Below are 15574 nucleotides of genomic sequence, written 5' to 3' on the forward strand. Positions count from 1 at the left end.
AGGCAGTTACATGTTTTCAAAGTGTTGAACAAAATAATTCATGTTGGCTTTAACACTTATATTTGTGGTAAATTACCAGATGCACTTGGAGCTCAGCAAAGACTAGCTTAATCTGTCAGGAAGTAGCAGAAACTTACCCACATTAGGCTCCATACCGCTGCACTAGAACAACCATGGTACTGGAGCTAGCTAGTTTGGTAGCCAGTAGACATACCTTGGCCTTCATTAATTCAAATAAGTGAGTTCATACTACTGCTGTTGGCATGGCTTAAGGCACTTTTCTGTCAGATTGAGAAGTAGAAGGAGAAGCAATGCATGGTGATACAAAGGGCTTTTGACACTCTTTTTAATAAGATAAATGTTGCAGTTCTGCAGAATATTGAAAAAAAGTATGAAAAGATTCTTAAAAAACATTCCCTCTGACATTTTTGTAATTTTCTCATGTGACAACTGAAAAAAAAAAATCACCTTCTGCATCCTATTCTATGGAAAAAATGGAGATGATTGCTTATTTCAGCAGGGAGGAGGGGACCGGCATCCCATATTGTAAGTGCAGGAAAAACACAGAAAGGGAGAGGAAATCTGTTTGCACAATCACATTTTGCAATCATGTCACAAAGCACCCATATGTGCCAACATGTTGACAGTTAATGTGTCCTCCTTAACTTGTCAGTTCATATTAAAAGAATCTATTATGTACTATTATATTTTATATTACAAAAAAAATAACATATCTGTCGTATGGTATGATCTGATGGAAAAACTGCTAATAGGGAGTGACTCAAATAGACACACAAAGCTGACCTGAAAATAGTAATAGAAAGCTTCTAAATGTTCTCATCTGGACTGGAGAAGTAGCACAAAAAACAGATTCCATTTAGCTATATTTCTTTATCACAGCTGCCTGAACCCAGAAGTTAAGTAACACTAAGTCATGGTTCCATCCAGTAAGCATGCTTAAATTCAGATCCAGTACAAGGCACACCACACACATAAGCCACTAGAGTGCTAGATGTATATATTCAAAACCAGTAACATGCAAGCCACATTTCCAACTTGATTCAAAAAATCATGCAAACCACTGAATGCATTAGAATTTGGGGGGTTTTTCCTACAATGAGTCCCAATGGAAATGCATCTCTTTTCCATCAAGGCTGCAATTCTCTGGGATAATACAATTCTACATATAGTAAAAAACAGTATTAGATACAATATTCCCTAATAAAACTGGGTATTCTGTGCAAATCAGACTGCTTCATAATGCCGTACTTCTCTGCTTTCTGTAAGACACATAGAACTAAAGATATAAAGTAGAAAACAAGGTCTAAACATTGTTCAAATCCTAAATGCTGAAACAGAAAGAAAGGTTTGCTATAATTTCTTGTTGGAGAACAGACGAGATAAAAGCTCCATCAAGTAGTAGATTAAAAGAAGACATCTAGAAGAGTTCAAGAAGGATTGTGCTATCTCAGAATTAGAAGGTTATCAGTCATCAGACAGCATGGATCCCCTGAACAGCGAAAAAAAAATAAAAATCAGAGAGCACTATACTCTGTACTTGCTTCTGATCTAATCCTCATAATGGGCTTCTTTTCATAAAATCTGACCCAGCAAAGCATTCCCTACACTTTGTTTTTACATAAGTAATGTCATGCATTTCCAGAAGACTATCCATATGCCATAAGAGTTCACAGAGTTCAAAGTTTGCTTCAGATGATCAAAATAATTAAGTTCTTGCAGGATGAAACCCCCGGCATTAATTCTGTATTAATGGTAACAGCTATCTGAAAGAGAAGCTATCAATTCCCATTAAATATTCAGTCCTCCTCTACCCTGCTATCAGCTAGGAAGAAGATTTTCATATTAACATTTTATTGTCTGTTTAGAGAAGTTGAGAGAATTATTGTTGGTAATATATACACAGTTAAAGAAAACAACAAAACTGTGGTTGTAGGTAACTAAAAATACAGTTACACTGACCCGAAACTCATTTCGCACAGGCCCCTCAACCAAATTATACCAAATGACTAAACCATCCTGAGCTGGATTCAAATCAGTGACCTCTAATTAAAAGGTACTATATTCCATTACTAAACCTCCAAGGCACATGCTTTCATCAGCACAATGCTAATCCTCACAGTGCTTTCTAACTTGATGTTTTCTGTCCTGGAAAATCTGTCTCACTAATTCCACCTCAAACTAAGATTTTTAGCAGCCCTAGCAGAAGTGAGTCTGTTAATTGTAATTCACATAAACAACATTCTATTTACAAAGTCAGATGTCTGTTATTTCTTTTCTTAGTCAAAAGTACAAATAAACACATCAGCATGAAGGGGAAAAAAAAAAAGTTTGACAGCAACACCTACTTTTCTAAAGCTATAAAGAGGTTTTTAATGCATGAGAGGTTTTATAATAATTATATTTTCATGAGATTACTCAAGGATCACAAGTCTCTTTCAAATGTATTCATCTTAACCTAATTAATATTTCTGTTTTACAGATGGGGAGATTGACATAACTGACATTTTCAAATTAGGTATCCTATAGTCAGATGACTATATTCACATTGGGAACTGAAGGCACTCAGGGTCTTTGAAAGTCAAGACAATTTTTTAGGAACCTGTCCATTAGCTAGGCTAAGAATTACTGCAGCCGACTTTTGGAAATCGTGGTCTATATGATGGATATCATAGGAGCCTGTGTGGCCAAATACCTTATTCTAACTACCACCATTGCTAATCTCGGACTAAGTATCTATTGGGTTTTTATATATCAATATATAAACACCCACAAGAGAAGAATTTTGCCATTTCCTGTGAATTTTATAAGCTAGGTAGGAGTACTAGGTTCATGATACCCTAATTGTGTTCCACTTAACATAATGCTCCTGCTACACACGCAGCTCTGCCCTTGCTTTGAGCTACTTGTAAGTAGTAATAGCATTCTACTCATCAGGAAGACTTTAGGAAGAAATGGGTGTCTGTTCAGTAGTTTGGCCAGTGTCCGATTATGAAGCTAATAGCTTCTTGATCTGCAAGTCAGACTGAAAGGAAAGCTGGAGGCTTCTGATCTAAAGAGGTTACCCATTAACTCATAATAGTAGGCCTTGGAATACAGCTGTTATCCATACAGGCCAGCTAGTCAGATTGTAGAACAAAAGCCACTCCCAGTTCAAGCATGAAGTCAAGGCTCAGCTCATTAACTTCATACTAACTGAAAAACAAACCCTGGAGCTGAGTTGTTTCTCCACAAACTTTGCGGAAATTTGAGTTTAAAGCAGGGAATCAGCAGACTACGTTATTTTTCAGTCACAAACTCTCAGCATGGTAGAGAAAACAAACTCAAGTGGCTCTAGTCCATTAGATCCACAAAAGCATAGGACATGTTTCTAAAGCAGCAGTTGCAGACATCTAATTATACAGCCCTAAATATTTAGGGCTGTTTCAAATCCCATTTAGCTTTTTTTAAAATGTATTATTGTAATACTCTTGCATCAGGAAACTCTAATCTTTGAACTCCTCCTCCTCTTGAGACATTTAATATAAAGAAAAGATATCAATTGGTACCTCTACCTTATTGTTCCACCGAATAAAATATCTTAGCAAATACATATAAAATAGCAGTGCTATCTTGAGATTAGATTTTATTTATTCTCTTGAAAGTCCTAGTATCTTTTGCTGACCTTTTCTTTCTCTTTAGAGAAAGAATAAAAAATAACATAAAACACCCAGATACGCAACTGTCCACAGGTATCTGCGTGATGTACATTATACATAAAGAAAGTGTCTATAAAACTGTAACATTTTGTTGTCTTATTCTCTCCCTTTCTGTTTTGTACAATTTAGCATCCAACATTTTTGCATGCTGTAGTGAAGAATTATATAGTTACACACGCTAATCAATTATATGTTTCATTACTCATCCATCTACTTACTGGTGCAAGAAACTCTGAAGGAATCCTTCCCCGTGAAAGAGGAAACTGATCACCCATACTATGCAGTCCTTTCTTCCCTCATCAATCTTTCCTCTAAAACACCTATCAGCAAAATCTCAGTAATCCAAAATTCCTCTCCAAGTATGACACGCAAGCTGAAATCAGATATTGCTGCATAGGTGGTGCAAGGTGCAGAATCTGGTCTCTGCAGCATCTGATCTAAACACATTCTACAGTTGTATAGAAAAAAACAGCCAACAAGTGTTCATACAATTCACTTAATTTGAAGCTCCATATTATGTTTTCCATGTGCGAAAGAGCAGCACATACAGGCCTTTCAGCGTAGACAGCTTCTTTTAAAGAAAAAGAACTAGCAAGTTTCCTTCAGCAGGTACAGTATACACTAGATGCTGATCCATTTCTGCCCTCACAATATGCTGGTTTACTTTAGCAGTCAATAAACAACTAGGAACAAGGAGATAAAAATTAACACTACTTATTACAAAGCTGAAACTGGATGAACTCATAACATCAAGCTTCAGCTACATCTCCAAGCAATCCTGAAAGACCAGTTTTAAATTAGACAGCAAGCCTTAGCAAGAGTTAGTCTGAAGTGTGTTATACAAAAATTACACATTCATCTGTTTTTCGGTCCCAAGTCAGAAAAGCACGCTTTGTCAAAACAAAATTGTTTTGAAACATAAGTTGCTTAGGATTCAAAAGCGAAAACAAAGTTACCAAAGGAAGTTGGTCCCATCTGGATTTTAAAAAACCCAAAGTAAAAGTCAAAGTAAAGAAAAAGTGTAGAACCACAACAGCATAAACTGTTCCTCATGTCTTTGATACAAATACTTCCCAGTCCCAGAAGTGAGATAAAGACACTTCAAACATGTTTAGAGATTGAAATGTCTAAGTCTCTGAATGACACTTGCCTTCATTATGAAGAAGTCATCAATTATTCCACAACTTGGTCAGGCACATTATGCACAATGACGCGACGTGTTATTTACTGCACTGGAGCAAATTTTGCCCTGCATGTGCTTTCTTTGTGGTGTTTACCTAGAAATTTAAATTGCCTCATTAATAAAATATCTGAGTATCGCTCCACGAGCGAGTCCTTGTTCGACAACCAGGGATGCGTTACTAACGCCATTTCACAGCCGAGCAATGAAAGTCTTGGGACATTAAGGCAAGACTGCTCAAAAAGCGGACTCTGAGCCAGAAAAGCTTTGCCGGGGGGGTTCGCACTCCGCCCCTCTGTAACAGCAGCAGTGTCCGGGGGGGGTTAGCACCCTCAGAACCGGACCCGCTCCACCAGCACGAACGGCAGCGGTCGCCCCTCCAAAGCCGCCAGCGCCGGAGCTGTGGGCGGGGCTCACTGCGGGCCCCCCCCCCCCCCGCCCGGCAGCTCCCGGCCCCGCCCTCCCCCACCGGGCCATCCGCCGCGGAGCGCTGGGGCGGCAGCGCCCCCTAGCGGCTGAGTGCGGCATCCTTCGCGGCACGAAACCGGTACCACGGGCAAACGTCGGGGAAAGCGCCTTCAAACCGCACTTGGGGTCTCCGGCTTTCCTGAGCTCCGAGGCGTCTGGAACCCTGTATATTAGGTGAGTACCTAGCAGGAAACCTGAGAACTGCAGACGAGAGGCCCCCCCCGACACCGGAGGACAAACCCAGTTGACACCCCAAGCGAGTCTCTACCTTGTTAAGATTTCGCTTCAACGTTGAGGACAGGCGTCGCTGAGGAAAGCTGCCCGATTGCTAACCTTAAAGGGTCGCGTGCGGCAGGAGCAGCAGCGAAGGCAGCTTTCTGCCCAAGTGACAGCTGCTGGTAAGCCTGACCCGCAGCGCTCCTCCCGCACAGAGATCGGGCGGCGGGGTCCATCGGCTAGTCAGCCTACGGCCGAGCGCGATGGAGCCTGAGACAGGAACGCCGAGCTCCAACAAAACTGTTTATGTGCTGCGGGTTACGCAGCAGCTTAGCAGACAAAAACCGAGGTCACGGTCGGAAGCAAGCTGGTCACCACTGCAACTGCCCTGAGGGAACGTTACCGAGTCAGAAAAGTCTGATACACCACACAGTTAAAACTCACAATCACACCAGAGAAAAAATCCAAAGTGCAGCTTGTACTCCTTCCCACTGTGAGAATCACCCACCCATCCATGGTGTGAGCTGACAGCTTGCCCTGCTGAATCTGTAGGCAAGCTCAACTCCCGGAGCAAGAGATGAGTAATCAGTCTTAAATCATCTCCGACTGGTGATGCCTTGAGCTGAGCGCCACAGTGACACCTGTATGTCCTTCGACAAGGCACAAAATTTTATGAGGTGGCATGTAGGAATAAGCAAAATTAATTCAAATTTATTTCTCCACTGTCTCTTACTGACATAGCATCTGTTTTTGAAAAACAGAAATATGATCCACTTATAAGCCAAACTCTGTGTAACCATATCAGAATGACCTCACTAAAGGCCATGATTATGAAGCCAAGCACAGTGTTATAATGGTACAGTTATGTGTCTTATAGATCTCAGTTGGCTTTAATTTGTCTCCTTAGAATATGCTGAATATATAAAATGAGCCTGATTCACTGGCACAATTCTGTTCTCAGTCAAAAGTAACATGATTGTTACAGAAATTACGGCCCATTAAAATGGACCAGCAACATGTACACGTTAATGCTGTCACTCATGTGCTTGGTAGGGGATACCAGTTGTGATTCTCCAGGAGACAAAAGCATCTGTGTATTATTTACCTTATTCAGACACCAATGGAAGTCCATTAAAAGAAAACCAAATTAATGTTTCCCTACATTATCCGGAGATACTGGATTTCTTCACTGAGCCATGAATTTGTAAATTCTCCAGATTATGTGGGGTGGCAGATAGGGCACTTAGCTTTAATGAGCCAACACATACCTTAGAATGATCTGCTCTGTGCCTAATAAGTCTTTTTTTATACCAAGATGCAGAAGACCTACATTAGAATATATTAGATCAAGAAAAAAAAAATCCCTGCAGAATGCAGGAGATCCTTCTAAACTTAATCAGGCTATTGGCAGTTGCAAGAACATCTACTGATAACAGAGGAAGATTAATTCCACTTCCTCCAATTAAATATGCTTTGCCAGTTAAGGTCATATACATCTTCTATTATAAGAATATGCAGGACATCATTATTCCCTGTTATAAGTAATCTGGCAACTTTTATTATCTTTACTAGTAAAAAAAATAAATAGTATCAGAAATATGAGCTGGAGAATTTGGCTCAAACTTCTCTCTCCCTTTTTCACCGAAAGTTCAGATGCAGGATTCCAGCTCATTCCTAAATACCAAAATCCAATGAGATTAATTGTGAATCATAAATCTCTAGTTGCTGGAGGCCTTTGACATTAGCATCCTGAATTTTTTTTTTTTTTTTTTCAAGTTTCTAACCCCACAGCTGCAGAGCAAAGCTTGAAAACATTGTGAATCATTCCACAAAGCCAAAAAGCAAGCAGACATGAATTCACAATTATGTTTTTAAAGTATCATTACTTTTAAGCTATGGTATGCATTTTTTTGCAGCTTGTCTCACAAAAACCTGTTTGAGCATTCCATATAGGTTCTGAACACACACACCTCCCCAAAAAAAACCCTCCAACTCTTACATATATCTATACCCCAAAAAATACAAAACCAGCATTGGTTATGCTTGGCATCCATATTCTGTGAAAACATTTAGTGTAATAATGTGACATAGAAGCTTTGCACCTGTGGCATGGCCCACAGCACAGATTACCATTCTCTACTATATTCCACTGCCGAGTTACTCTTTCAGCTATTGTTGCTCAGGAGGTAGTTATAATGTTGATCCCAGCCACCGTTTGCAGAGTTACTGAAGTGCTGCGTGGGCACACTGCTATCAGCCTCAAGAAATGTGCCAATTCAAAGTCATTAAGACCAATATTTACTGATAAATAGTCATTATAGCATTATCTGACTATAAACAAACAGGGATTACTCAAGGCCTTGTCATCCTCAGGTTTATCGTACTTAAATTCCCTTTCAGACAGTCTATACCCTACCCATGACTACTTCCAGGCCCCCACCCCCCACCCCCCCCCAGCATTCCCCAGGCCCCAACCTCACCTACTGTTTCATCAAGACATTTAGTGGTCTTATCTCTTGCTTGCACAGAAATAGTGGTGTGTGAAAATATCCCAAAATACTGATGCATTTTAGTGGGGAAATAATTCCTGTAGCCAACGACAAACTTAATTTTTACCTAAATCACACTTACAGTATCCAAGGAAAATGTATGATAGGAACAAGTACATAAAATAGTTATCTTTCATTTAATATACCTGTTTCCCTGCTTCCACTGCTATGATTAATTTCCATGTCATCCTAAAGGCTTGTGAGTTAGAGAAGTATCAAAGATAATTCAAAGACTTTTGTACAGCTACAGCCAAGCCATACAGCACAGGAGTTTGTTGGCACACTTGCTGACACCAAGCAGTGGAAAGCTAAAGCTTCTGTAAATCCTCTCTATCTTCTCCACCAACACCACACATCTGCACATGGAACCAGCTGGGAAGTCTTTCCTATAAGAGCTTTTAACAGCTATCTCCCCCCATGTTGTCCCAGCTCCTGAAATCATTCCTCAACCACATTCTCTTCTCAAACTCTTTTATTGTTGCACTCATTTTCCTTGCCATTTCCTCTATTCATCTCTCTGTTCAATTACTGATTTCTCTTTTGTCTTTGAGACTTCTATTTCTCTCCCATGAGATTTTTTTGGTTAAAAAGTATGTAAAACTGTCTCTCAAGCATATGAGCAGCATGCAGTGAAAATGAAGTCATTTAGCCCTGTATCAGATTATACAAATTCATGAACATCAAATTCAGTATAAACTCAACCACAATTCGCTCACACACTGCATGCCAGACCTTCTCACTTTGCAGCTTACACTTGTAAATACAGTTAAACCATAAACAGGAGCAGCTAAACCATTAGAGAAAACAGCCTCTTCATCAAAGCAAATACATTTAAAATAAAACAGGTTTGATAATCTTCCATTATTCTCTTTCTAGACATCTGATCACTAAACCGTGTGCCCCCAGGACAACAGTCCAGCTTTCCTTCAAGTCTCAGATGTTTGATCAGAGAAATGCCTCTTTAATAGCTTTTAGTAAACTGAACACTGATTCTCACAGCCAAAACAAAGACAAAAAAGCACATTCTGCCTGACTTTACACCTCTGCTTCCTACATGATTTTACCACCAAAATCATGTCTGAATACTGTAAGCAGGCCAGCTTGTCAGTGCTTCAGGGGCCTGACATGAGAAAGACAACGAAACTGATGGCAGGAAAAACTTCGTGTGACTCAATGTGACAATATCATTTGGTGGCAAGGTAAGACGGGTGCAGGCATTGCTGGAAACAATGAAATAAGGCTGCACATCTAGCCAGCAAACAACTTTCATCTTGCCTTCTTGGAAGTCCAGCGGCCCGTTCTGCCCCAGGGCACACAATAAGTTACATCGCCTCACTTGTGGCAGCTACAGAATGAAGGCACAACAGCCTAATCCTGCAACGGGGGAGTGCTCCTCAAAACTCTTATGAATATCCCTTGGCAAAAATTATGCTGCTATTCTGTTCTTCGTACACCTCAGTCCCAACCTCCTACTAGTCCCATTTTTTACACCATGACTTAGTTCTCTGATGGTGCACTTCAAACAACCTTGGGTAGGCTGACATCTATGCTGAATATTGACCTCTTACTCTATCAAGTCTTACGTTCTTTTAGATTTAAGTAATTTCTACATACATGTCTCTAAATATATACAGCTGATCAGTCTGTACCATTTCATGTTCCTGAATAACCGCCAAAAAAATTACCCCCCCAAGCATGTTCATTATTTGCCAGTGTTTGTTAAATCATTTTTCTGAATAAATTACACCCTGCATGAATGCTAAAATTGTTTATTTATGAGTGATCATTTAAACCTTATGATTGTTTTCTGTTTTCCCAGCTGAATGACTCAACTTTTCTAAGCAAAGCATTATGAACAGTAAACAACCATACTTAGGAGCTAACTCTGAAAAAGCCCCAGGAATAAGTGTTGCCACAATGCTTCTGTAAACACAAATTAGATACCCAAGAGTTCACAGAAAGCTAGGGGACAGTCAACACAGCAAAACACAACATTCTCAGAGATGCACTCATCTTCTTCTGGCTTTGTGTTCCCCACTACCACCCTGAATTACAGCTCTGGAGATGTTTCCCAGTTAATACCCAACTCAATTCCCATACTGAACACCCTGTGTGCATCTTTGCTTGCTCACCTCATCACTGACCTTGCTCTTGCTTTGGTCCTGGGCCTGCAGTCAGCACAGAAAATTACAAGAACAGGACTCTCAAGCTGGAAAGGAAAACATCACATCCAGGTCCCACTTACCCCTGAAACCATCTCCACGCTGTACTAGTTATCTTTTCCTATTTTACCTTGAAAGCTTTCAGTCCCTTTGAGCTTTTCTTACCTTAAAATAATTTAGGTTCCTATAGAAACTGCCATTAATACAACTGACACTGCTACATCTGTAAGTGCAAGCAAAGTGCAACATATAAGAAATTTTTAGGTTGCAGACAGCATTAGATTTCATTTCCTTCTGCATCCATGCTGCAACTCATGAGACACCTCTCAGGAAATCATGTTAAAGACATTCTAATATACCTGAATTCACGTGTATGTGCAGCAGTACAGAAAGGGAACAGACTCTCTCTTGCAATTTTCAGTTACAGGCCCTTAACTGCTAGACAATGTTTCTTCTAAATAAAACTATCTTCCTCATTTTGTCCAACTTCTGAAATTTAGGGGCTAGAATAGAATTCTACTGATTTTACACAGCATTACTTCAATAATTAAAATGGGTTTTTACATTACAAATACTATGTTTCCACCAGACTTGTACACAGATCAGCCTGATGTCACTACACTTCATCTCTAGAGCAGGCTGGCATTTGTTACGCTGTAACACACTGCAAACTCATTTGTGTTTAAATGAGTCATCCAAAGCCAGGACCTTGAGCACACGGCGAACTGGTTAACATTCTCTTTAGTGCGAGCACACCAACTGTCCCTGTCAGAAGATTGCCACACTAGGCAGAGACCTGAAGCTCTTAGCACAATTCAGAGACATAAGAAATCTATACAAGCAACTCACTCAGGCCCCTGGGGCTGCAACATTACAATTCTGGTAAGCATGTAATACTCAGGTTTCATTAAATCCTACAGGAAATCTCACTGAAGATAACTGGAGCTCTTCCCTTGAGGAAAAGAGCAGTAAAAAAAGCAAGTGATAGCAGAAACTCAATAGCAGAGGTAAAACCAGAACCAATACAAAAAGCAGCATGATTCCAGCACCTTAAACAACCAAGAGTATTTTTCTCTGTGCCTCTGTAAGAGTAGTCGAATGTAAGAGCATCTGGTTCATTAAGCTTTCTGGTTAAGGACTGTTCAGTGTAATAGAAAAAACAACCAAGGAGGAAAGTGATAAAGCAATAAAGGGAACAGGCACACAAACTTTAATGAGGAGGTAATAAGGCAGACAAAGACCAGAACTCTTCAGTCACTGATTGACAGGCTACTAAAAGGAACTACTCAGGCATAGTCTGGGGTGGGGGGAAATCAGGATTTTGTGAGTATGATGGCATATTTGAGGGGATTTGTGGGAGTGTATCAAAAACATAGAAAAACAGAACTTGTGGGGTTATGTAAAAATTATGGAATCTTTACAGGAAGTGACAAAGGCAAGGAAAGTGAGGGATAAGGACGGACAGCAGAGGAACAAAGATGAGACTTGTCTGAGCCCTATACCTGATCAACACAGTGTATCCTATAGTCTTATTAAATCCCATTATTGACTTTGCCCTTGTAATCTCACTCTATCCTATGCCAGTTCTACAATGCCCAACTGCCAGCAGCCAGAGAACAGATCGCGGGTCACCAGTCCTGTAGATCCAGGTGCCAACAATAGAAGAGACCACAATACATCAAAGATCTGGTGCCAGCAACTGGGGAAAGGATCATGCACAACGGGGAGTGTGGCCTGTGCTGCTCAGGTCTAAACTCCAGCAACTGGAGCAGGAACTGTGGCTCATAGAGCCCATAAGCCTTAAGTGCCAGCCGTTGGAGAGACCAGAGTGCTCATATTCATAGAATCATAGAATGCACTGGGCTGGAAGGGACTCCCAAAGGTCTAGTCCAACCCAATAATTTACCTAGGGAATTTAATTGTGAGTACAAGTCTGTGTATGCATGTGTACACACACACTTTGCTAGCAAACCTGAAGCCGGACTAGCCAGAAATAGAAGACCTATATCTGGAAAGCCTCCAGGTCTGAGTCAGTAACCAGGTAAGGGACAGAGGGTCCATGCATGGACACTGGATCACCACTTGCTGATCTAGTATTTGAGGAACGCGTGAGCAAGGGATGCATGTGAGAACAGTCACGAGTGTGGGCATCTGTTTTGCTACTGACTCTCAAGACAGACTACGGGGTAAGTAGGGAAGGCCCTGCATACTGGGTAAGGGCCAAGGGTCTAGGCATGGATATCAGAGCCCACACTGGTATCAGAGAGATCCACGAATGTGGATGCATTTGCAAAGCTAGAGAGCAAGGGCTGATGTTTTCATTAATATGCTTCAAGCCTTACCAGCTGTAGAGGAGAAAAAGGACTGGGCTATCTCCATTTCAGTTTACGCACATGCTGGTAGTTCACAACGTTGGCTAATTAACCTCTACAATTCATTACTGGTCTAGACTGGCAGACAGATCTTAGAGCTACATCCTTCTTGTTCCTCTTGTCTGGAGTTCTCACAAAAGCCACGCCAACAGCTTATTTTCTAACACAAAATGGAAGAATGTTCCTTCCTCTCTCCATCACTGCTTCTCTCTCCCTCGTTCTCTGTGATTTGGCACCTGATTATCACAGATCAGGCGATACTAAACTTGGTAATTTTCATCTTTGCTCCCTCAGGTTTCTTAATTAACATTTGTGTCTCTTAGTTTGCATATGGGCCTTGCTAGAATCATAACCCTCCTACAGCCATGAACACTGGAGATTTAGGAATACTACGCTCCTTGTAATTGTTTCCTCAGAAATAAGTGTCCAGAAACTTTAAAAACACATACTAAAACAAAGAAAGGCAAAAAATATCATTAAAAAGCTATGAAAATCAGTCTGTCTAAAACTATATATTTGGCACTAATTGGAAAAAAAAAAAAAAAAAAAGAAAAAAGAAAAAAGGGAAGATGTATCCTTTTTGTCAGAAAGACAGTGTATTTTAGGACAGAAATCTTCCCTGAGAGGTGGCTGAAGCTTGCTCCTTTTTATGTTCTTAAAGCAAACTGAAAAAACTTCATGAAAATATTCTGCAGGGATGATTCTTAGGAAATTGTTCTTCAAAATATACCAAGCTTTATACTTCTCCCACTTCTGCAGTTTTAAATTATTAAAAAAAAAAAAAAAAATTATACAAGAAAGTTTCCACAATCAAAGTAAAAAGCGGTGTTGCTACAAAGGAGAAAGTTTCGTGATCAAACTATAGAGCCAGAAGACAAGCAAGGGAGTATGAAAAATAGTCAGGAAGTTATCATTCATATCACTAAACTACTCAAAACTTAACTCACACACTTCCATTCTCCTACCTGGAGAATGACCAGTATTGCATCATGCCATACAAGTACTAGGCAGTATTTAAACAGGTCCAATTCAAAAACCTCTTGAAAATTTAGATTAGACAACACTTTGAGAAACAAAACCTAAGGGTACCTAAAACACAAAGGATTCAGTTTGAGCCCTTACTGTTTGTCTAGTCACTTGAAGTGGTGCATAAAAGACCCCCACGTTTTGGGATAGAATAGAGAGGAGAAACACAGCAAAAATACCTAAGCCTCCATTCAAAGCTTCACAGGAGAAAATGCAAAACTGATTAAAAAAAGTAATGGGAATTTTATGGCTGCTGCACACACAAATGAAAAGGCAGCAATAAATTTACCACACTGTTAGAGAACAGCATATACTAAATTAATTGGAATTAACTCAGTCTGCAATATTATCTGATTTTTTCCTTCGGAAGGTGATTAATTAATTCAGGAAAAAAAAAAAAAATCTCCTTTTCCCCTTGTATTTCTCCTCTTGTTCCTCCATTTCACTTAACACACCGCCCCCCCCAGCTTTAGACGTAGAATAACTGTGGTTCGAAGCAACCTCCGGAGGTCACCCAGTGCAAGCCCCGCTCCCAGCAGGGCCGACGGGATCAGGCTGAGGAGGGGTTTGGTCACTCCACTCTTGAACACCTCCGGAGCTGGGACCACCGCCGGGGCCGCGGGCAGGCCCCCCCCTGCCGGCTCAGCGGAACGTGACCTCCCGGCCGCGGGTTCCCCCTCCTCTCGCCGCCCCGCGGGTAGGACGCCCAGGAACGGGCGGGCGTTAACGGTGTTCCAGCGGGTCACCTTGGGGCTGGTGCGAGCGCCGGCCCGTACCGGCACGGCAGTGCTCCCCACGGCGGGGCAGCCCGGCTTTGCCGCCGCTGATGGGCGCTGTCACGGCTGGACGGTAGCTAGAATAAACTGACTGGTACTTAAAGAGTTCTCCCAGGTAGAATCAGAACTACTTGTTAGATCTATCCAAGGCGTTTACGTGCGATTCAGACGCCTCCTAGCTGCCGCCGTACAGGCAGTCCCCTGCCTGCCGGCCCCGCGGGCAGGAAACCCCTCAGCCAGCCCCGGGTGGGACTGCTTCTTCCACGGAGCCCGCCCTTGTCTCCTACGGGAGAAACACGGCCACCGGTGGCTGCCCTCACCCTGCCGAGAGCCCAGCTCTAGTGCTGCAAGGCCTAGGTGCCTTAATGCTATATTTAGACAGCGTGGGACAAATCCACTTTCTAACTCAGCACAGCATCGTGTAACAGCGCAGCCCGGTGATGCTGATAGGGGGCCATATAGAAAATATACTTTCTAACCGAAGATATATCGAAAATATTAATAGAGAGCTGCATAGAAAACGCTAAAACTATTAAAACCTGCTTTCCCGGAACTAACATGCATGCAAGTAGGCAATTAATTACTAACCCCTGCAAACGGCCTGAGAAGGAGGCCTGGAATGCTAGAGAAAGAAGCAGAAAAGACAAAACCAAGGATGTAATTCATGGTTCAAAGGTGTCAAAGGCAGGAGGAGATAAGGGCTAACGAGGGCTAGCTAACATCCATCTTCAAACAATAACAAAAGGAAGGTAGCCAGATGTGCACTCAAGGACAGACCAGGCCGAAACCAGTCTGGGACTGCAAGTTCAGCCAAATTAAAGACTTCAGGGGAGAGGTGAAAAGTACACAGCAAGGAAGACCTACGGCCTTCATCCCTGAAGACCCCTGTTCACGACCACCTGGAGGGACTGTGCAAGCGCATCAAGGAGGGGTCCAAGGCGGAGATTATGGAAATGCAGTGACCAGAAGGAACTGCCTTTTCGGGGATAAATCATGAATATGTATAGGCATCTCTGGAATATGTAGTGGTTTAATTGCATAAATACTGGACAAGCGGCCACGACGGGCATGCATGTTTGTGGTGGAGCGATCCCCCATGCATCTGCGCG

The sequence above is a fragment of the Leptosomus discolor genome, chromosome 3, assembly GCF_034619465.1.
Source record: "Leptosomus discolor isolate bLepDis1 chromosome 3, bLepDis1.hap2, whole genome shotgun sequence".
In the NCBI taxonomy this organism is placed as follows: domain Eukaryota; kingdom Metazoa; phylum Chordata; class Aves; order Leptosomiformes; family Leptosomidae; genus Leptosomus; species Leptosomus discolor.